The 21,378-nt window shown below is 46.6% G+C and overlaps 1 pseudogene across 4 annotated transcripts in view; it reads right to left on the bottom strand.

Moving 5' to 3' along the window:
- The window catches only part of LOC149371830 (very long chain fatty acid elongase AAEL008004 pseudogene), a 39,636-nt pseudogene that overhangs the window by 7,488 nt on the left and 10,770 nt on the right, over positions 1-21,378 (bottom strand). For 3 of the 4 annotated variants that reach the window (XR_016292053.1, XR_016292059.1, XR_016292057.1), the window contains exon 2: positions 11,117-11,218. The exons of the other annotated variant lie outside the window; for it this stretch is intronic. The product of XR_016292053.1 is annotated as a very long chain fatty acid elongase AAEL008004 pseudogene, transcript variant X1 (transcript). The remainder of the gene's footprint in view (positions 1-11,116; positions 11,219-21,378) is intronic. 4 annotated transcript variants of the gene reach the window in all.

The raw sequence follows: 21,378 nt of genomic DNA, 5'->3' as shown, positions 1-21,378 counted from the left end.
TCTAATTGGAATTTTTCACCTATCTTCGTTGCTTGCAAAGTTCGTCAATTTTGACTAATTGTGCAATTCAGTGCAACACAAAAAATTTGGCCGTGTCATCATAGAGTGCTGTGGCATATTGTTACGTGGCGGCCAGCCGAAGATTGAGTCGAGATGACTGATGGCAACGAGATGATTTTCCGCAAACGAGAAAAGAGGAAGTGGACGCGGAAGAGCCCCAATGGTGAGACTAAAATGAAATAGACTTCACACTATGCGCACACGCTGGCATCGTAGAGGATGTGGAGGGGCTTGAAAAGGTCCGTTGTAGCGACCACAGAATGGTAAGGTCTCGTATTAGCTTAGATTTGAAGAGGGAACGGAGGAAGCTAGTGAAGCAGAAGACAATTAACGAGTTAGCGGAAAGAGAGAAAGTAAAGGTTCACGATTGCGCTGCAGAACAGATATTCCGCTTTGTTGAAACAATGAACAATAGTCTCACAGCCATCGTTACGGAGTGCGCCCTAGAAGTAGGTGGTAGGATGGTTCGACAGGATACCAGCAAGCTATCTCGGCAGTCTAAAGATCTGATAAAGAAACGCCAAAGCATGAGGGTGTCTAACTCTACAGACAGAATAGAACTAGCAGAGCTATCAAAGTTAATAAGCAAGCGCAAGGTAGCCGACATAAAGAAGTTGTATAGGGAGACAATGGAGCATGCTCTTAAGAACGGAGGTAGCCTTGAAACGATGAAGAGGAAATTAGGCATAGGCAAAAACCAGATGTATGCGTTATGAGACAAAGGGGGCAATGTCATTAATTAGCAATATGAATAAGATAGTTCGAATAGCAGAAAGTTCTACGCAAATAAATACAGTAGCCATTGCAATTAGAACGTTAATGAGAGAGACAAAAGACAAAAGCGCACAGCAATGGGGCATCAAACCAGTAATGAAAGAGGAAGTAAAGAAAGCCGTAGGAGAAATGGAAAGGGGGAAAGCAGCTGGTGAGGATCAGGTAAACGCAGATTTATTGAACGGCGGAGGGGAGATTGTGCTAGAGAAACTAGCCTCCCTTGTGACCTCGAGCCTACCGGAATCTTGGAAGAACGGTAGCAATATCTTAATTCATAACAAAGGAGACGTCAAGGACTTGAAAAATTACAGACCGATTAGCTTACTGTTCATTGCCTAAGGGTATTTACGAAGGTAATTACTCAGGACAACCTTCGACTTCAGTCAACCAAATGATCAGGCAGGCTTTCGTAAAGGATACTCGGCAGTAGACCATATTCACGCTATCAATCACGCGATAGAGAAATTCGCAGAATATAACCAACCCCTATATATAGCCTTCATTGATTACGAGAAAGCATTTGACTCAGTGGAAACCTCAGCTGTCATGCAGTCCTTGCGGAATCTGGGTGTAGAAGAGTGTTATATGAAAATATTGGAAGATATCTATAACGACTGCACAGGTACCATAGTCCTTCATAAAGTCAACAATAAAATTACAATAAGTAAGGCTGTCAGGCAGGGAGACACGATCTCGCCAGTTCTATTCAACGTCTGTTTAAGGGGTGTTCCGAGGCCTGATTTGGGAACAGTTACGGATAAGAGTTAATGAATAATACCCAAGTAATCTGTGATTCGCTGATGACATTCCGTTGTTAAATCACTCGGGACATGAACTGCAAAGCATGATCAATGAGTTAGACAGGCAGAGCAAAACGGTGAGTCTAAAAATTAACATGCAGAAAACCAAAGTAATGTTTAAGAGTCTAACAAGGAAACAGCAGCTCGCAGTGTATAGCGAGGGGCTGAAAGTAGTAAAGGAATATGTCTACTTAGGGCAGGTAGTCACCCCTGATCCGGATCATGAGAGGGAAGTAACTAGAAGGATACGAATGGGTGGAGCGCATATGACAGGTTCTCTCAGATAATGAATGGCAGTTTACCAATATCCCTCAAGAGAAAAATACACAGCAGCTGTACCTTACCCGTACTCACCTATGGGGCAGAAGCGTGGAGGCTAGCGAAGAGGGTTAAGCTTAAGTTAAAGGGAGACTGAAACACTTTTTTTGAAAATTGGGCTGACAGCGGCGTTATAGTTTTTCATGCTGTATATTCGAATATCGAACCCGAATAAGGCAAAAACATGCGCGAATTGCCTTTTTTAGCAGAAATATCCGGTCTGTGCCGCGGGGCACACCGTGGGGCGCGCCGTCGCCGTTGATTGGTCAAGAGGTCGTGACGACACATTCAGGACCGGAGAAGCTGCCGATATGGATCCGGCGCTGCGTTTTGTGCAGATCGCAGCTTTCCGCGGTGTTGTAAAAGCGAATATGGCCCCTTTTTTTTCGCTGACCTCCAAAGAAACGGATACTACAGTTTCTGGCTCGTATTCTCGGATTTGATTCTCGGAAAGCTGGGGGTGCGAACAATATTCCAGCCAATTACCACCACCGGACGCCTCCTGGCTCGCCCGAAAGAGCATCATCCTAGAAAAGGCCAAAGGCGCTCAGTACAAAAAACCCGGTTCCCAGTATGTGGCTTTGTAGGTTGGGGCAACAAAGTATTTCAAGGAAAGATGAAGGAGCGCAAAGCTGATGCCAGAATGAGTAAAGCGCAGTGGCAACAACAGGTATTACCGAGTGTTTCAGCGAACACTTTCAAAAATATTCAAACATAGGCTTTTTTGGGTAAAAATATGGCTTTTGCAGCATAGTATTACCAGTTTTGGCGGACACCAGAAAACCGGTGAATCGTCTTAGGTAGTAAGCTGGTTAACTGATTTTTAATAATCAACTTTCTAACTAGTAGAGTTAGGCGCCTAGTTGCAATTAAAGATTTGTAGTAGCCAGTGGCTTGTAATAGTCATACCAGTTTTTATAATTTGGATAACGCGATTACCCGTGGCGCTCTGGCTGGACAAAATTTGGCTTTTTCGACTAGTTACGTGCACTGGAGGGGTTGCTTTGCCTGCATGCTTTCGAAAGCGCATGTATTTTCGACCGAAAAAGCCAGATTTTGGCGAGCTACAGGGGCGATGGTAATGGCATTTTTGAAGATCTAAAAACTAATATGGCTATTACTAACGACCGGCTACAAATCTCTAATTGCGACTAGTCGCCTAACTCTATTAGTTAGGTTTGGTTTGGTTTATTGGGGTTTAACGTCCCAAAGCAACTCAGGCTATGAGGGACGCCGTACTGAAGAACTCCGGAAATTTCGACCACCTGGGGCTCTTCAACGCGCACTGCCATCGCACAGCACACGGACCTGGTCAATTTCGCGTCCACAGAAATTCAACCGCCACGGCCGGAATTGAACCCGCGTCTTTCGGGTCAGCAGCCGAGCACCATAACCACTGAGCCACCACGGCGGGTGTATTAGTTATAAAATGGCTGAAGCTTAACTTGGTTAAGCCTGGAGAATGCGAAGCATCATCGTGTCTTAGTTGGCGAGCTTACTACTTAAGACAATTCAGCGGTTTTCTGGTTTCCGCCAACATGGGTAATACTATGCCGCAAAAGGCATTCGTAAAAGGCATGCGTAAAGGTATGCGTAAAAAATGGATGCGTCTGGAATGATTTCTAAGTCGTGAATGCGCGAGGAAAAAAAGAAAAGAGCAGGTGATGTACGCGCACGGCGCTTCAGTTCTGCCCACCTGGCCGCCTACCACATTCCTGCGGCTCCTTTTTTTTTTTTTTTTTTGTCTAGCCGCGCCCTGCCAATACATGAGTCGTTCGCGTGGCAAAAAAAAAAAAAACTTTCAGCGAGAGCCAAAGCAAGCGGGGCATATTCTAGTTCGCTACAGAAAGATGGTGTCGCACGCAGGATGTTGCAGCCGAGTGTAAAAACTTCGCGCGGTTGTCGGTGTGGAAGTTCCGACTTCTCGGCCAAGGATGCATTGATTCCGAGAGGGACGGCATGCTTGTGTGGAGTTTTGGTGAGAGTAAGTGGCTCTCCACGCCACCGCGGCTCGGGAGAGTCGGCAGGACATCTGTCAGTGAAAGCTTGGCTGCCAGCTGAAGTAAGAACAAAAAGAGTACAAGATTGTATCAAGCGAGATACCCAGATACACGGCCTCTCAATCTCCCCCCCCCCCCCCCCCTTTCCATGGTTGTTTATTTTTGTATCTTTTTCTTGACAACAGAGTCGGGGTTCTGCCCGAACTTGCGCATATGTTAGAGTCGTCAGACGAATGTATCTCTTTCCCCGTCTTGGGAGTCTTCCAGCGCTTTCCATAAGGCGAAGACACGCAGGGATGCATTAGTCTCTACGTGCACGAGACTCTTGTTTCTCGGAGGAACACTAAGGCTGCACGAGCTTTGGCACAGCGATGTTTCAGTGAATGCCCATCGCAAATGCTTTGTGTTTTGCGTAGCCATTGAGCTGGTTTGTTATTTCCATTCAATTCACTTTATTCACCAGACATTTCTGGATGGCTTCCTGGATAAAAGCTGCTAACGCAGCTTGACGAAGTCCAGGAAACCAATACAAGGCAAAGCGTGCAGCATGTGACAACTAATTTTAAACCATTAGTAACTATAAAAGATATTATAACAATAAATGGTAAAAACACAAAGCATAGAACAGAGGCAGTGATAAAGAAATGTCATGAAACTCCTAGCTGTGCAGAGAAAAAAAACAAACATTAATTGTCAGAACGAACCGTTGAGGAACAGTGTGCAAGACTAGAGAAGCTTATAGCGAATTAAACGCACTGACTTAACTACGGGATTAACTTGGGCTCGACATCACTGCAGATTTACCGTAGCTATTTTTTAAAGCCTCGGCATCGTTGAGACTCAAGCGATTTGGTTTGGTTTCTACTGTTTTCAGTCCAATAAACGATTCAAAAATGTTCTTTTTGCCACGCGAACGACTGATGTATTGGCAGGGCGTGGCTAGACAAAAAAAAAAAAAAAAGGACGCGCAGGAATGTGGTAGGCGGCCAGGTGGGCAGGACTGAAGCGCCGTGCGCGTACATCACCTGCTCTTTTCTTTTTTTCCTCGCGCATTCACGACTTAAGCCCCACCTCGATGGACACTTCCGAGGCGTACGGGCAGAGCGCCTACGCGCCCAGCACGCGCCGCGACGGACGTCGGAAAGTGGCATGTCCCTCCATATCCCTGGTGCTGGCTCGCTCCCCCTCCAGAGCCGACAGAAAAAATGTCAAGCCGTGAAGAAAAGGGGTTGGGGGCGCTGAAAGGACCAATTAAACCGCGAAGAAAAGTTCGGGGAACCCGAAAGAGGCTCAAGCCGTGAAGAAAAGACTCCCCGAGAGCCCCGCGGTCCTCCCATTGTTGTAAACTGGACCCCGCTTCCGACGCGCCCAGGCGCCGATATCTGACATGCACAGATATCTGCGCCCCGCTCGCGCCTGCGCGCTTCGCGCCTTGCGCATGCGCAGACAGGCTCCAGCGTACGCCCGTGCGCGTAGGCGCTTCGCGTGTACGCCTCGGAAGGGTCCATCGAGGTGGGGCTTTAGAAATCATTCCAGACGCATCCATTTTTTTCGCTTAACACGAAACCAGTACCATCAGATTTGTTCCAGGCCATCAGATTTGTTCCAGTGCGCTAGCGCTGAGGCCTCCACTCACCGATTTCGCCATTTGTCAGAAGCCTGCTTGACACCAGTACGGGCAGCCTGCCCAGAGCATTGACTATCATGCACCTGTCTGCGTGCGTGCCTGCGCGCGTGCGTGCCGGATGTTTCAGCGAACACTGTCAAAAATTTTCAAGAATAGCCTTTTTAGGGTAAAAATATGCCTTTTGTGGCAAGTATTACCCATGTTGGCGGAAACCAGAAAACCGGTGAATCGTCTTAAGTAGTAAGCTCGACAACTAATTATTAATAATTAACTATTTAACTAATACACCCGCCATGGTGGCTCAGTGGTTATGGTGCTCGGCTGCTGAGCCGAAAGAAACGAGTTCGAGCCCGGCCGCGGCGGTTGAATTTCTGTGGAGGCGAAATTCACCAGGCCCGTGTACTGTGCGATGTCAGTGCACGTTAAATAATCCCAGGTGGTCGAAATTTCCGGAGCCCTTCACTACGGCCTCCCTCATAGCCTGAGTTGCTTCGGGACGTTAAACCCTAATAAACCAAAAATGTATTCCTGGAAATGAGCCTATTAAGTATACCAATCAATCATCCGACAGTTTTGTTTCTTGTTGTAAGTACCCTGTTTGCTGCCACTTTTAAGGAGACTTGCAGTAAAAGTGAGTATATTCCTTTTGTTTCTAGTGCGCAGAAAATTTTCGGGAGGTAGCTTCAGCACCATAACCTACGGTCCTGCGCCTCGGCTGGCATCAGCAGTGATAAGCCAGAAATATGTGGCCGAAGTCTTATCTGCCTATTTTTAACGGTGGGTAGTGCTAACTTTGACGAACGACTTGGGACAGGGACAGAGACGACGAACAGAACGTCTCTCTATTCCAGCCCCAAGTTGTTCGTCAAAGTTAGCGCTACCCACTGCTAAAAATGTTAAACCATCTAGCCCCAGCTGTCGGCTTACCTGCCTATGTGGGCGCTCGGATTTTTTGCCTAAATCAACGTCTTGTTCTCATTGGCCAAATAACTCCCAGCTTCTCGTACTTCACCGTGAAAGTATTTGTAATTCTGGCATAAACTTGTGTTCTGTTCCCTATATATTTATCTAAATATGCGCGTTGAGACACTGTTGCATGTTCTTGGACGCCTGGAGACCCGTTGCACAGAGCTTGAAGAAAAGTCGTGAAAAAAAAAAAAACATTGCATCTACGGCTGCTTTTTTTTGCCTACGAACACTCCCACTTGAGAAATATATTTTTATTAACGCTGACAAACCAAACTTTTTCTTGGGTCTGAAGAGAATGCGAGTATGGCCCTTCATTCAGGGGTTTATTTTTTTTTTCCAGAATTCAGAAGTAAATATGAGGCGATATTTTTTAGTTCAAATTCGGATACAAATTGGATTATTCATATAAAACTTTTATAATATGAATTTTTTGGGATATTTTTTTTGCAGCAAAAGACAGTGGACAACGTGCAAATATTCAGGAAAGCTGGCTTGCCCCATAACACTTCGGTTACAGACCATGAGTTTTCACTACCTGCTCTGTACTCCGACAGAAGGGGTTAGCGCGAGGGGCGATGAGTCAGTCGCCTTCCATTGTGTTCAATTGTGAAGAGGAATCTGAACTCGTCTTTTTGCCGCGGGAACTCGATCTACACGTTCCGAGCATTCTTAGAACCTTCGACTTATTGCCCTGTGTGGCCGATTTCCCTAATTAAATCGAATTAACGTCCGGCTCCCGCCCTTTCTTTTTTTAATCCTTCCCGTACGGTGGGCGGAGTCGATCAACGCGTGGAGTGCCTTTCAGCCAGCTCCATGAAGGCTTTGCTTTCGCTTTATTTTGTTTTTTAGGTTTCCGTGAATGAATAGTTTCATTCGCAGATAACATAGCCGCGAAACAAGCCCGCAGAAATAAAAATACCCGCGGACTATTTGCTTTCGCATATTACTACGTGTTACTCCGCCGATGACAGAGCGGCAAGCCTCCTCGGAGCTGGCTGAAAGGCACTCCACGCGTTGGTCGACTCCGCCCCACGTTAGAGGAGAATTCAAAAAAAAAAAAAAAAAGCGGGAGCCGGACGGTAATCCGATTTAATTGGGGAAATCGGTCACACAGAGCAATAAGTCGAAGTTTCTAAGAATGCTCGGAACGTGTAGATCGAGTTCCCGCGGCAGAAAGACGAGTTCAGATTCCTCTTCACTGCACACGACGGACCAAATCGGTTCCGTCCGGGCGCGAACACGGCACCACGTAACCCAACGTCAGCGGCTTCGCAAGCCAAAAACGGGCGCGCGGGTTGCACACTGCCACCTGCGCTGCAGTCTTCTGAGTTTGCAGAAGGGCAACTCTTGAGAGTGCGCCCTCGTCCCCGAGCGAGCTTCCAGAATAACCTCAATTACCGGAATTTTTGCTTATTTCCTCCTTTGCTAAGATGGGGTCGCTTTTTTGTAATTCAATCGGTGTGGCTGGCGAGGTTCCGTCGGCAGCCCCTTGCGATCCGATGGCGTCAAGCGGACGCGACGGACCAAAAAAGCAGACGACGCGCTGGGTGTACCACAGTTGCCAGATTATTTTAAGTATTTGGAAAGCCTGGTCGCACCGGTTTTTCCTCCCGACCCATGACTGTGCGATTGAACGAAAGAAAAACTGATTGAATTGCAGAGGAAGTCCTGCAGAGTGGGTGCGGCCCTTTGTCCAATTCCTCAATGGCCTGAGCCGTCTTGCTAGCCCAGTTGCCAGAGCTAGTGCGCGCATCTTCGCGGGCCGCCGCTAGTTCCCGTGAGGGGAGAGGCATCTGAGCTTCCTCGCTTGACCAGTCCGCGTGCCGACAGCGCGCCTCTCAATGTGGTGACGCATGAACACGTAGTGCGCGGGCCGCGGTCGAACGGACCGTCGTGTGAATCGGCCTTTAGAGTGCTTTGATGTCCGCGCGCATGGCCATCGCGGCACCCTATAAAGTGCCTTATCACAACACGCTACAACTGGTCTTCCCTTCCGTCCGCGCCGTCGTCCGGTGTCGCCGTCCCTCATGTGCATGCGAGCCGCTGCCGCCCGCGCACGAGGCGGAGCCAGTGACGTAGAATGACGTAGTAGTGTAGTGGTTTTAATAAACATAATTATGAAAGGAAGAAAAAAATTTGCTACCCCCGGCTTCTGCCATAGCTACGGTAAGCACCTGAGCCGGGGCAGCGGAAATACAATGGTAGCAGGCAGGGCGTAGAAATGAAATGAAACAGGTGAGGGGACAGTTGAAAGGATAGGGGGAGAGGTACGCTATATAACAAATTTATTTACATATTGATATATTAATATATATATATTGTAGTGAATTACAAGTAACGCGCCTGAACTATTATGAATGCGCCTCAGGTTGCCTCGATGGCAGACGAAGAAGTTGACGACGAAGTGTGCCGGCGCGCGAGTTGCTCAGTGATCGAGGCCGTGTCTTTCTTTCGGACGTGGTGGAAGCCCTCCTCAGAGAGTGTCGCATCATTCATCGGACCACCACTGCCTACCACCCTCAAACTAACGGGCTGACTGAGCGCTTTAATCGCACTCTCGGCGATATGCTCACCATGTACGTCTCGTCAGATCAGTCTAACTGGGACTCTGTGCTGCCTTTTGTGACGTACGCATACAATACCGCCACCCAGTCAACCACCGGATTTTCCCCTTTTTACCTGTTGTATGGCCGTGAGCCGTCCTCCACAATGGACACGGTTTTGCCGTACACTCCGGACGCCTCCGAATGCACGCCCCTTTCCGAACTCGCCAAGCACGCCGAGGAATGTCGCCAACTGGCCCGTTCTTTCACCTCGGACTCCCAAGGTCGCCGAAAGCATGAACACGATGCCCATCAAACCGCGCACGCTTTCTCTCCAGGTTCATTAGTTTGGCTTTGGGTCCCCTCCACTACACCAGGACAGTCTTCGAAATTTCGCAGAGAACATCATGGCCCTTACCGCGTCGTCGAATCAACATCCCCTGTTAATTATATTGTAGAGCCGCTTACACCCTCTTCGGACTTGCGTCGTCGCGGCCGTGAGCTTGTCCATGTCAGTCGCCTCAAGACTTATTACGACCCGCTCCTCTTGCCAGCACCATAGGTCGCCAGGATGGCTCCTCTTCCATCCCGGGGCCATTGTAGTGAATTACAAGTAACGCGCCTGAACTATTATGAATGCGCCTCAGGTTGCCTCGATGGCAGACGAAGAAGTTGACGACGAAGTGTGCCGGCGCGCGGCTCCAGCTCTCTGGCTGTGTAGACTGACTGTGATTTTGCTGCCGTCCGCTCAGCTGTTTGGCGAACTGTATAGCTGAGGTCACTAGTACGCGAACCCCCTTTCAATATATATATATATATATATATATATACAGGTGAATGATGTTGTGCTCTGTCTGTGGTCGGAATCGGTGATTTCGTCCCTTGTGTGATTCGGCCTTTAAGAACCTGGAGCCCTGATGGTTACACTGCTACCATCTGCTTTCGAGATTGAGTGTAAAGAGCAATTGTCGAAACGGAAACAATGACGTGTTCTCCTGAAGAGTACCTGTCTCGACCGGCTCCTCGCGTTCGCACCCCTGCTCTGAACACAAAAGGGTAAATAGCGAGTATTTATTGTGGGTAAGCTAATGGCCAGTGCTGGTATGTGCATGCTGGTCACTGGAAAGCGTTCTCGGCTTCTCTGTTGAGTCCTTTGAACAAATTTTCTCTCTCTCTCATAGAGATAAAGGGGCATCTCTCCCGTTCCTTTCCGAACAAGAAGGCGAGAATGCCGTCAGTGAACGAGGGTTTTCGTTTGGAAAATATGCGCTAATTGTAGAGGGCACTAATATTTTAATATATCGCAAACATAGAAATGATAGGCTGCGAAAAGAAAAAAACTGCCCACCAGATTAATTTTTTTTCTCATCAAGACTGCCAGTGCAGTGAGGTTACTAAAGAGAGTCACCAACAGGAGAAGTGGCATGAGGGAGGAGAGCCTGATACGACTCGTGCGCTCCTTCGTCATATGTGACATAATCTGCGTGGCCGCCTTTCACAACTGGCACAAGGCGGAGAAGGCCAAAATAGACGTGATTATACGCAGGGCCTTCAAGGCGGCGCTTGAACTGCCAGACTCTACCAGCACAGAGCTCCTGCTACAACTGGTAATCCATAACACGCTGGACGAACTTGCAGAGACGCAGCACATATCGCAGTTAGAAAGACTGACGACCACCGAATATGGACGACACATACTCGAGCGGCTCGGCATCTACTATCACCGCCAACACGGCGGAAAGGAAATAATCCCGCCGAACGTCAGGAACGGCATCCAAATCGCCCTAGTCTCGCGAAACGTACACCTGCCGGAGCAGGTGTACGTACACCTGCCGACACTGCCGGAGCGCTCGTCCATTTCGCCAGCGTAATGTGCCGACACGCCGAAGCCATCGCACTCGCCATATCAGATCACGACTGCGGGGTCGTTGTCAGCGACTTGCGCACCGCCATAAAGAATTACGCCAAGGGGAGAATATCCGTGGATCGAAGCCTGCCGAATAATCAAGAACCTGAAACGCTCACCGGACAACAAGGCCGAGGCAGTTTGGTACCCCACACACACGGGGGACATCTCTCCGCAGATCACCAACCGCACTCACTCCACCGCACGAGGTCTCGCAAACCCTGCAGGAAAGAGCAACACGGGAGGAGAGACAGGATGACGAACTTCAGTGACTTAACCAAAGCCTTCTACCTCGCCCGCCGGAACTTCCCTCCACCTAACACGCTATGCAGAGTCCAGGCAGTCGCCTGGAGGCAGTTGCAAATAAACATGTACCCATACCCGGTGCAGTACAACAGGATCTACCTCGAACTATACCGGGTGTTTCAGCGAACACTTTCAAAAATTTTCATCAATAGGCTCTTTGGGGTAAAAATATGCCTCTTTCAACACAAGCAAGGTATGATGCTGGGCGAGTTGGTAGAGCATTCTTTTGGAACCCAGCGCTTTCGTCCTTTGTCCGCCCGCGCTGTGTTTCAAAACTGGTTTTCAGCAGGGTATTACCAGTGCTAGCGGACACAGAAAAGTGGTTACACGCCTTGGGTCGCAAGCTGGTTAACTAATTTTTAATAATTAGCTTTTTAACTAGTAAAGTTAGGCGCCTAGTTGCAATTAGATACTTGTAGTCGGTCGTTGGCAATAGCCATATATCCGTTATTAGAATTTCGAAAACGCGATTACCCTTGGCGCTGTGGCTCGATAAAATTTGGATTTTTCGACTAGTTGCGTGCACTAGAGGGTTTGCTTTGCCTGCCTGCTTTCGATAGTGCACGTATTTTTCGCACGATGCAGCCAAATTTTGTCGAGCCACAGCGCCAATGATAATAGTGTTTTCGAAATTCTAAAAATTATATGGCTATTAATAACGACCAGCTACAAATATCTAATTGCAACTAGGCACCTAACTCTAAAAGTTAGATAGTTAATTATCAAAATTTGTTAACCAGCTTACTACTTAATACGATTCACCGATTTTCTGGTGTCCGCCAACACTGCTAATATACTATGCCTCAAAAGCCATATTTTTACCCTCAAATGCCTATTTTTGAGAATTTTTGGAAGTGTTCGCTCAAACACCCGGTAAACCCTCTCCTCGAGATGGTCCTCCGCTCTACGCAGCCCCAGCCTCGGGGACCAACTCTGGGCCGTCCAGCAGGCCCGCGAGGCGACGGCGAGACAAGGTCTCGACGTCCCCACGCGGGAGACCTAGCCCCGGTCGCCCTAAACCCTGCCGGACACTAAATAAAGTTATTACTAACTATCTCAATTATTTTGTCACGCAAACTACAAATCTCCTACGCAGCACTTCGCGTGTGTACAAGGCCTGACTGCCTTGCGCACAGCGAAAACAGTCATTGAACATCACATAGGCTATTCTAAGCGGCCAACAGACATAGAGCAGGGTGTCGTGAGCATGGGAAGCCCTCGATACATGATGCTGAATAAATGCCTGGTGAGTGTTTTGGCACCTCGCTTCTAAAATGTACTTTCCGAGCATGTCCTCAACTATCCTTATTATATCCTCAAATACATGTCCTCGAAAACTCACACAATGAATAACAAGCGTTGAGATATGAATAATATGAATAACATGTTAGCATGAATAACAAACTTTAATATAACCAGTTGAACGAACACTCCTCTGGAATAAGCGCACAATATCTGCTAATTTTATTTATTTATTTAACAATACTGTCAACCCTCGTGCGAGGGTCCTTACAGAGAGGGTATAAAAATTTCATAGAAAAACAGCACTATTCACAAGCATTGAATACATCAGCATGAAACGGTACATCATTCAGTCAAGCATCAAATGGCACTTTCAAGCAGGTGGTTATCCAGATATCGTTGGAATTATGCACATCACTCTGTTCCTCTGTTCACTCTGTTCTGTTTGGTACGGTGTCTTCACCTTTATTCAGGCAAATGAACGTTCTCTTTGTCCTTTCATGTAAACGTATATATTAACGAGGCCCTCATTCCCTCTCCCTCGTACGTACTCTAGAAGGGGAATTTCCGGGAAGAAGTGCACTCGGGGTGCAAGAACCGGACAAAATCGGGTTTTGCCCGAAAATGGAGGGCTCTAAATAAAAGTATTTCCTTGTTCGGCCAGTTGATACGTATGGGAATTACGGTCTTGTCCAAGTGTTTCTGCGATTTTTTTTTTTTATGTGGCGTGTTATGGCCAGTTGAATGCGTTGCACAAGGTGCTGCTGAAGGCGCTTGGACAGGCTTTTGTCATCTCGTCCAGTTATTTGGAAGAAAAAAATTCGGCAGAGGCACTTAAGAATGTTTACGTGTGAGAATGCAGAAAACAATAAAGTGCTGAGTCATGCTAAGTCGCAAAGGTAAAGGGCTGAGTCGTGCTACGTTGCAGGATGATTATGTATAATGAGTCACGACTATGACTACTCGTCACGACTACGCACACTTTGTGCAAACTCTATACATCGTACACTGCGCCACTTGTAAAGTGCTGTCATGATACGTTGCAGAGTGACTGAGTCATGATTATGACTATGAATCACGACTATAACTACGAGTCATGACTTCCATAGGTCACAGTACGTTACGTTTCATCATTCATGACTATACATGTTCGCTTACTTGTGTCGTGACATCATACACCGGCGTTCTGACATCATTCGAATTTCGTGCCATGGACGGCGGCAGACGGAGGCTTTTGTGCTAATGGGACATTTAATAAACACCTTTAATGCAAATATGGCAAATACATTGCGGTTCTTGGAATAGCGATAATCAACTTTCTCATTGAGAACGATAGTTACGGGCGCGAGATGTACATGATTCACTTTCATATTTACAGTACTCTACTTGTTTTCGAGGCCAAGAACGGCGAACTCAGCGGATGCGCCAGACGGGAAAAATCAGTGTGTCAGCGTCTGCTTACAGGCGAGAAAACGAGAAAAACGCACACACTGTTCAGGCATAGCGTACGTTTTCGTTCTTGTTTTCAGATGCGCGCGTTTTGCTTGGAATATTGAAATATTGGAAGACATTTGTAACGATTGCACAGCTGCCATAGTTCTCCATAAAGACAGCAATAAAATTCCAATAAGGAAAGGTGTCAGGCAGGAAGACACGATCTCGCCTATGCTATTCACCGCCTGCTTACAGGAGGTATTCCGGGGCCTGAATTAGGAAGAGTTGGGGATAAGAGTTAATGGAGAATACCTAAGTAATTTGCGATTCGCTGATGACATTGCCTTGCTAAGCCACTCAGGACATGAACTCCAAAGCATGATCAATGAATTCGACAAACAGAGCAGAACGGTGGGGCTAAAAATTAACATGCAGAAAACCAAAGTAATATTCAACAGTCTAACAAGACAAAAGCAGTTCGCAATTGATGACGCGGTGCTGGAAGTAGTAAGAGAATATATCTATTTAGGACATGCAGTGACAGCTGATCCGGATCATGAGAGGGAAATAACTATAGAAGAATAAGTAAGAATGGGGTGGAGCGCATATGGCAGGTTCTCTCAGATCATGAATGGCAGTTTACCAATATCCCTCAAGAGAAAAGTATACAACAGCTGTATCTACCGGTACTCATCTGTGGGCAGAAACGTGGAGGCTAACAAAGAGGGTTCAGCTTAACTTAAGGACAACGCAGCGAGCTATGGAAAGAAGAATGATAGGTGCAACATTAAGAGATCGGAAGCGGGCCGAGTGGGTGAGAGAACAGACGCTGGTTAATGACATCCGAGTTGAAATGAAGAGGAAGGAATGAGCTTGGGCTTGGGCAGGTCATGTAATGCGAAGGCAATGTAACCGCTGGTCCTTAAGGGTAACGGTGTGGATTCCAAGAGTAGGCAAGCGTAGCAGGGGGCGGCAGAAAGTTAGGTGGGCAGATGAGATTAAGAAATTTGCGGAAATACGGTGGCCGCAACTAGCGAATTACAGGGTTGATTGGAGAGACATGGCATAGGCCTTTGCCCTGCAGTGGGCGTAGGCAGGCTGACGATGATGATTATGATGCGTTTTGCTTTAAGTTAGGGAGCTTCGTTGCTTTCGTTTCGAAATAAGGTTTGATTCTTTCCACTTCAAAACTTCAAGGATTCTCGAAATTTACTCAAAGTTTCGGAATAGCCTTACTGAAGCCAGAGTCGAGTATAGCGAATTGGTCGATTCGATATTTGAAACTTTCAAATATGCCCACAGCCACTGACAGTTTAGCTTGTTTAAATTCTCTTCGCATAAAATAGCGCGTACGCCATTGATTCCGGTAGCATACCAGTGTAAAAGCAACCAAAATGGCAAGTAAATGAAGAACAAAAACAAATTAGCGAAGCAGAAGTGCTGACACACATCTTGAGTTGCATCATTTCAATTTGTAATAAATGTAGATGCACTAGAAAAAAATGAATAGCTCATTTCACGCATAAAAAAATATTGCTGACGATTTAGCAGCCAAGTCCTGAAAGAGCAATCCATATTGGCCAAACTAAGCGTCATTGGGATAAATCCTAATAAAACAAATGCAATGATATTCCATGCCCGAAACAAACCTGTTGGTATACAAACCACGCTATCAATTTCGAATTCCAAAACATAGGTGTAGTATCGCGTTATCGCGGATTGCTTCTAGTAAAAACTAACTTTCAGGTGCGCCATGCTTTGTTCAATTCAACTTTAAAGTATACGGCTAGTTAGTAGGATGCACAACAACAAAGACTAATTTAAGAACATTCCTTTTTATTATAGAAAAATTATCCGCTACATTGGAAATATCGAACCAAGGTCCACTACAAAGGATGAGTTGCATTACTTAATACCATGAGGGGAGAGAAATGATACAAATATCGATTATTGCAAGCTTTCTACTTATCTTCTACTGAGGTAAAAAACTCTGCCATATCTTGCATATGTAACACCACACAGTACTAATGTAGACACAACAAGTCCATGTCTCCCAGAAATGCAACAATTTCCGCACATATTACGAACATTAACCATTCGTACCCGAACACAGATGGTTTAGACACAAAGTATTTGCGCCTAGTATTTTGTAACATTGTGAACCATGCATACTGCATTTTATTGCTCCTGTTTTTATTTAGATTTTCCTTCCTTTTTTGCCGCACAAGCGCTAAAAATGTGACATTTTATTACTTTGTCCACTGATCTGTACGTTTCATATCACACTGTGATGAAGATGGCGTATCCGGTTCTTTATTTTTCCTACATTCAAATATTGCTTGTGGTTGTGTTACTGCAACTTATTCTTTGGGTATATGGTGTACATTGTTGTAATAATATATCTGCATAGTTATTTGCTCCCCTTCCAAACATTGTCAAGTAACGGTCTCCTGGGCCTCGTCAAGCCGCTTATCCAGTGCTTAGCCCAGGCGAACATTCAATTTTTTTTGGAAAAAGACTGAATGAATGAATGAATGAATGAATGAATGAATGAATGAATGAATGAATGAATGAATGAATGAATGTTCTTACTGTACAGCGAAAGTTCTACAAGCTGGCACAAGCTGACGATTTAAGCACTTTGTACCTATTCGTGTTTACCTCTTGTGTTGCATGGCTTTCACTCCGCTGCAAGAACTTCTGTGATGGAGCACAGACCAATTTATCCGACGCTCACAAGAAAAAAATCCTCGCATCTCATTATAATACAAGGAAACCGTCGTGACTCCTCCGGAGATACAAAAACAGACCAATTTATCCGACGTTCACAAGAAAAAAATCCTCGCATCTCATTATAATACAAGGAAACCGTCGTGACTCCTCCGGAGATACAAAAACAGACCAATTTATCCGACGTTCACAAGAAAAAAATCCTCGCATCTCATTATAATACAAGGAAACCGTCGTGACTCCTCCGGAGATACAAAAACAGACCAATTTATCCGACGTTCACAAGAAAAAAATCCTCGCATCTCATTATAATACAAGGAAACCGTCGTGACTCCTCCGGAGATACAAAAACAGACCAATTTATCCGACGTTCACAAGAAAAAAATCCTCGCATCTCATTATAATACGAGGAAACCGTCGTGACTCCTCCGGAGATGCAAATTTGGCTTGTTTCTCAAGTCGCACCATTACTGTTGTCGTTTCCAGAGCTCCGGTACTCGAAATGAAGCCCAAGCTGCTTTTAATTTTAACGCACTAGCGCTAAGGTTTCCGTCCAGCAGAAAATTTGTTGGCGTTGCGTTGCGAGCGAAAACTCTATAGAGAGGCAACGCAGGTTTGGTTTTTTAATGTCCCGAAGCGACTCAGGCTATGAGGGACGCCGTAGTGAAGGGCTCCGAAAATTTCGACCACCTGGGGTTCTTTAACGTGCACTGACATCGCACAGCAAACGGGTCTCTGGAATTTCGCCTCCACGTCTTTCGGGTCAGCAGCCGAACGCCGTTACCACTGAGCCACCGCGGCGGGGCAGGCAACGTATGTGTGTGTCACCTATGTCACGTGACCTTGTGGAAACCGCTGCACCAATGCACCAGGAGTGGTACGAGTACTCCCAGGGGTGTATGAATGTAAAGTCGAGAATGACGAAATCCGCCTTATTGGGCATTAACCCATTAACTCGATTGCGTCATGCACCTAAGGCGGAGCTTAGGTTTCCCCTCCCATTTTTAGAGCTGTAATATCACTACAGGCGATTTTACCGATTTCGGGCATACGTATACTCCCCTGACGCCTGTTTCCGGTGCCAGGCGGCCCACCGGATTGTGGGCAATCTGCCAGGTGTGTGCACCAGGCATGTGAAGGCCTTCAGGACGAATGACTTTAGATCAGAGGCCTTTATGGTAGAGGATTCATGTCAAAGGCGTTTAATGCGAAGGCCTTCATGATAAACGCCTTCCTGGTAAAGGCCTGTGGGTAGACGACATTAAAGAAAAATGCCTTAGCCCCTAAGAAGCTGAACTTCCCACTGTAATTAGTGCTAATTTACGATATTTCGTGCCATAGCCATGCTAAACCGTCTGCTGCTTTGTGTTCCGATGTTGAAATTCGGGCTTGTTGGTTCATACTTCGGAGCAATAGCGCAAACAGGACAAGGGACCAAGAACGAGTAGACACACACAGAGCTATGTGCGTCTACTCGTTCTTGGTCCCTTGTCCTGTTTGCGCTATTGCTCCGAAATTTGTGTTCCGATTTTCGTGTGCAGCGAAAATTCCTTCACCAAGGCGGCCCTGCCGGTTTTGGAGGTGAAAAATCACGGCTGCAGCGCTGAAACCTCCTGGAGCCGAAATAATGCTTCGTGTTTTTCCTGCACATTCCTGCCGTGTCTTGTACGCAGTCGCAGTAGAGGAATGACGGAATCAAACCGCGCGGTGCAGTCGCGGCTTAAGGAAGAACGGCAGCTGTGCCAAGGTGCTGCTCATTAGGTGCGTTCAGGTATAAGGCTTGCAATAAGGCTCGAGAGCTCCGCCCGGTTTCTTCCGAGGATGGGACGCGTCGCCGTGGGAGTTTCCACTTTGCACTGAAGTTGGCTATTGACATGTGGAAAAGGGCTTGTGCTGCCCTCAGCGACCCCCGTGGGCAGGGATCGATCAAGCGCGAGCCGTCCGCACACAGGTGTAAACCTACGGCGCGCACTATGGTATTCCCCGCTGCACGTAGTGGATGCCCCCTTGAGTCACATGATTCCATTCACGCATATCACTTCGCTTGTAAACACAGCAAGAAACGATGATGCCGGCTTCGCTCAAAGCGGATGAGCAACGCCTGAACACGCGAGTGCACGGAAGGAGAGAAGTTTGGGCCGCGCTGAGGCTGTGTTCCGCAGTGAATTTACAGTACGGCCAGCTACGACCGGTGCTGCAGCGCTGAACTTCAAAAAAAAAAAATAAATTCTCGACTATAACAAAAAGACGTCGAATAAATTTGCTGCGCGAAATCACAATGGAAAGGGCTATCAACTGAATTGTTTGCATTTTTGCAACGTGCACCAGAGTATTAAATTATCGCGCGAATACGCTGCACAACAATCTTTTAAATTTGGCAATTTATTTTCGAAACATTATCCTGTTCAACTTTAGTTAAACATTTTTTCCAAGTAGTACGTTTTATGGCACGCCGGTTAAAAGTCTTATATTGTTCATGAATGTCGCCTATAGCCTTTTTTTTAGTTAAAAATGATGTGTCTTGAGTAGGCATGAGCGAATAGAGATTTTTTGGTTCCCAGCGAAGTCCAAGCGAGTATAATTTTCTTCGAATAATTTAAAATCTAATATTTCGGATGCTTTTGGCACATCAAAACACAAAAAAAAAGGTTGAACGCCACTGTAGGGATTTTCAAACTCACATATCTTTCGAACACTCGAGGCCGTTTCATGAAAAAAAGAAAAGAGAATGAACTGAAGTTTTGTCGCACTCAATGAAGCTGTGTCGACATCCTGCAAAGATGGCCATCGGAAATGGGGAGTCGACTTGCAATTGTGGAGAGTGAGACCTATATTTGTGGTTGTAGACAAGTCGGTAGGACATCGTGAGAACCGCCAAACAGGACGGTACAGAGGCAGGTGACAACACAGGGCGGCACTTAGTACCGTCCTGTTTTGCGGTTTTGCTCTTCACGAAGAGCGGCTGCGGCACTTGCAGTCAGCTCAGACTCGTTCCGCGGAAGTCAAAGGAGCCGTGCGCCCTCCGGTAGAGAGATTTAACACAGCACGATCCGCTGTCGCCGTCCGCATCTGCGGGGAGCAACTGCGCATGCGCAAGGCGCCGGGCGCCGGGCGCCGACCACCCCCTCGGGACCAATCAGCGTGTGCACACTGGCGGTGCGTGGAAGCGAATCACGCTATGCTACATCTCTCTATGCACATGCACAAAAACAGTATTCACTCTCTATGCACAGAAACAGCATTCACTCGTGACGAATACTTTGAGATTTAGAATACCAAACATTCGGATCGAATCGAATGCCGATATATCGAAATTATCGAATATTCGCAAAAACCTAGTCTTGAGCTTAAAAGTCGAAATAAAAAAAAAACGCGAAAAACACTGTACTGGCAATTTTTCGAAGCATGATAACAAAGTACAACTGATATGCATTGCTCATAAAAATTTAAAGCGCAAAAAAGAAACAAAACAAAAACATTTATACAGGCCTATAGTTTTGCACTAGACTGGAAAATTCAAAGGGCTGTCGCATGAGCGGAATTTTTTTTCCAGAGCGATATTAAGAGAAACTGCTTTGGATACTTCAGTATAAAAAGCCACAAATTTTTTGGAAGAAATAAGAGAGGGTCGCGCGCAAACACTGGTGAGTTTGGCATCGAATGACCCTCCAAGTACATTAGATGCGTACCACAGCGGCAGCGATTCTAGCAGCGATTACCACTTGTGTAAACTTACCATCATTACACGAAAGCACAGCCAAACTCACAGAGAGCAGAGCCTTAGAAATGTTCAGAGCAATAACAGGGCGCTAATAATAGCAGCCCTGCGACAGGATATACGTGTCAACACTGCAAAATGGCAGCGTTTCACATAACAGTATTAACTGATCAGCGAATTTATAACCTGATCGTAAACTATAGATAGAGAACGCAATGAGAATGAAAAGTTTCAGATCCGGCCCACAATGCATTTTCAAATCGGGAATTTCCTCGTCTTTGCTTGTATACAAGCTCAAGCATTTCTGGCAGAACGAAGGACAGTCTCTTTTTAAAATTCTATTCCTCCACTCTAGCAGTTCGTTACTGGTTTCGAGGAGCTCTAGCAGCTGTCGTTGGAGCGGGCTTTTGTGGGGTGATAAGATGGTGCGGAGGATACCCCTCTTCAGTTCGACAACAAGGATGTTGTCGACCCGTGAAGGTCCGCGTCTTCGGAAAGCGCCGTCAGAGCAGTTTCCCTGTCCTTCCCCGCTGATCTGTCGCCTCGCCTGCCGAGGTGAGCAGAACGGAGACGCCACGGTTCAGTGATTTGTGGATCGACAACGGAGAGCAGGAAAAAACGATTAATATTCGCATGACAACGTCGTCGCTGTCTTCGTGTCTTTGCCGGCTACAGCGCCGAGCGTCGTTAAACTTTTTTTAATCATAGATACAAGCAGGGGCTCTGACTCCGCCTGTGGGGGATAGGCACATCGTTTGGGGCGAGGACTAGATGGGGCCCGATATTCGAAGCTGTGTTCATGTTTCATTTCAGCCAGCATCTCTTCAAGCAACACCTAAAATCTCAGCAATCGGGGGAAAAAGAAAGGCTTTTTTTTTTCTGCACACGCCCTAGTTTGGCTAGCAGACACTTTGGAGCAGATTTCAGCGGTGATTTCGGCCGAAAGCTTAG

This window comes from Amblyomma mixtum, chromosome 1 (assembly GCF_055824585.1).
Source record: "Amblyomma mixtum isolate Tamu chromosome 1, ASM5582458v1, whole genome shotgun sequence".
In the NCBI taxonomy this organism is placed as follows: domain Eukaryota; kingdom Metazoa; phylum Arthropoda; class Arachnida; order Ixodida; family Ixodidae; genus Amblyomma; species Amblyomma mixtum.
This window is presented reverse-complemented; position numbering and strand designations above follow the sequence as displayed.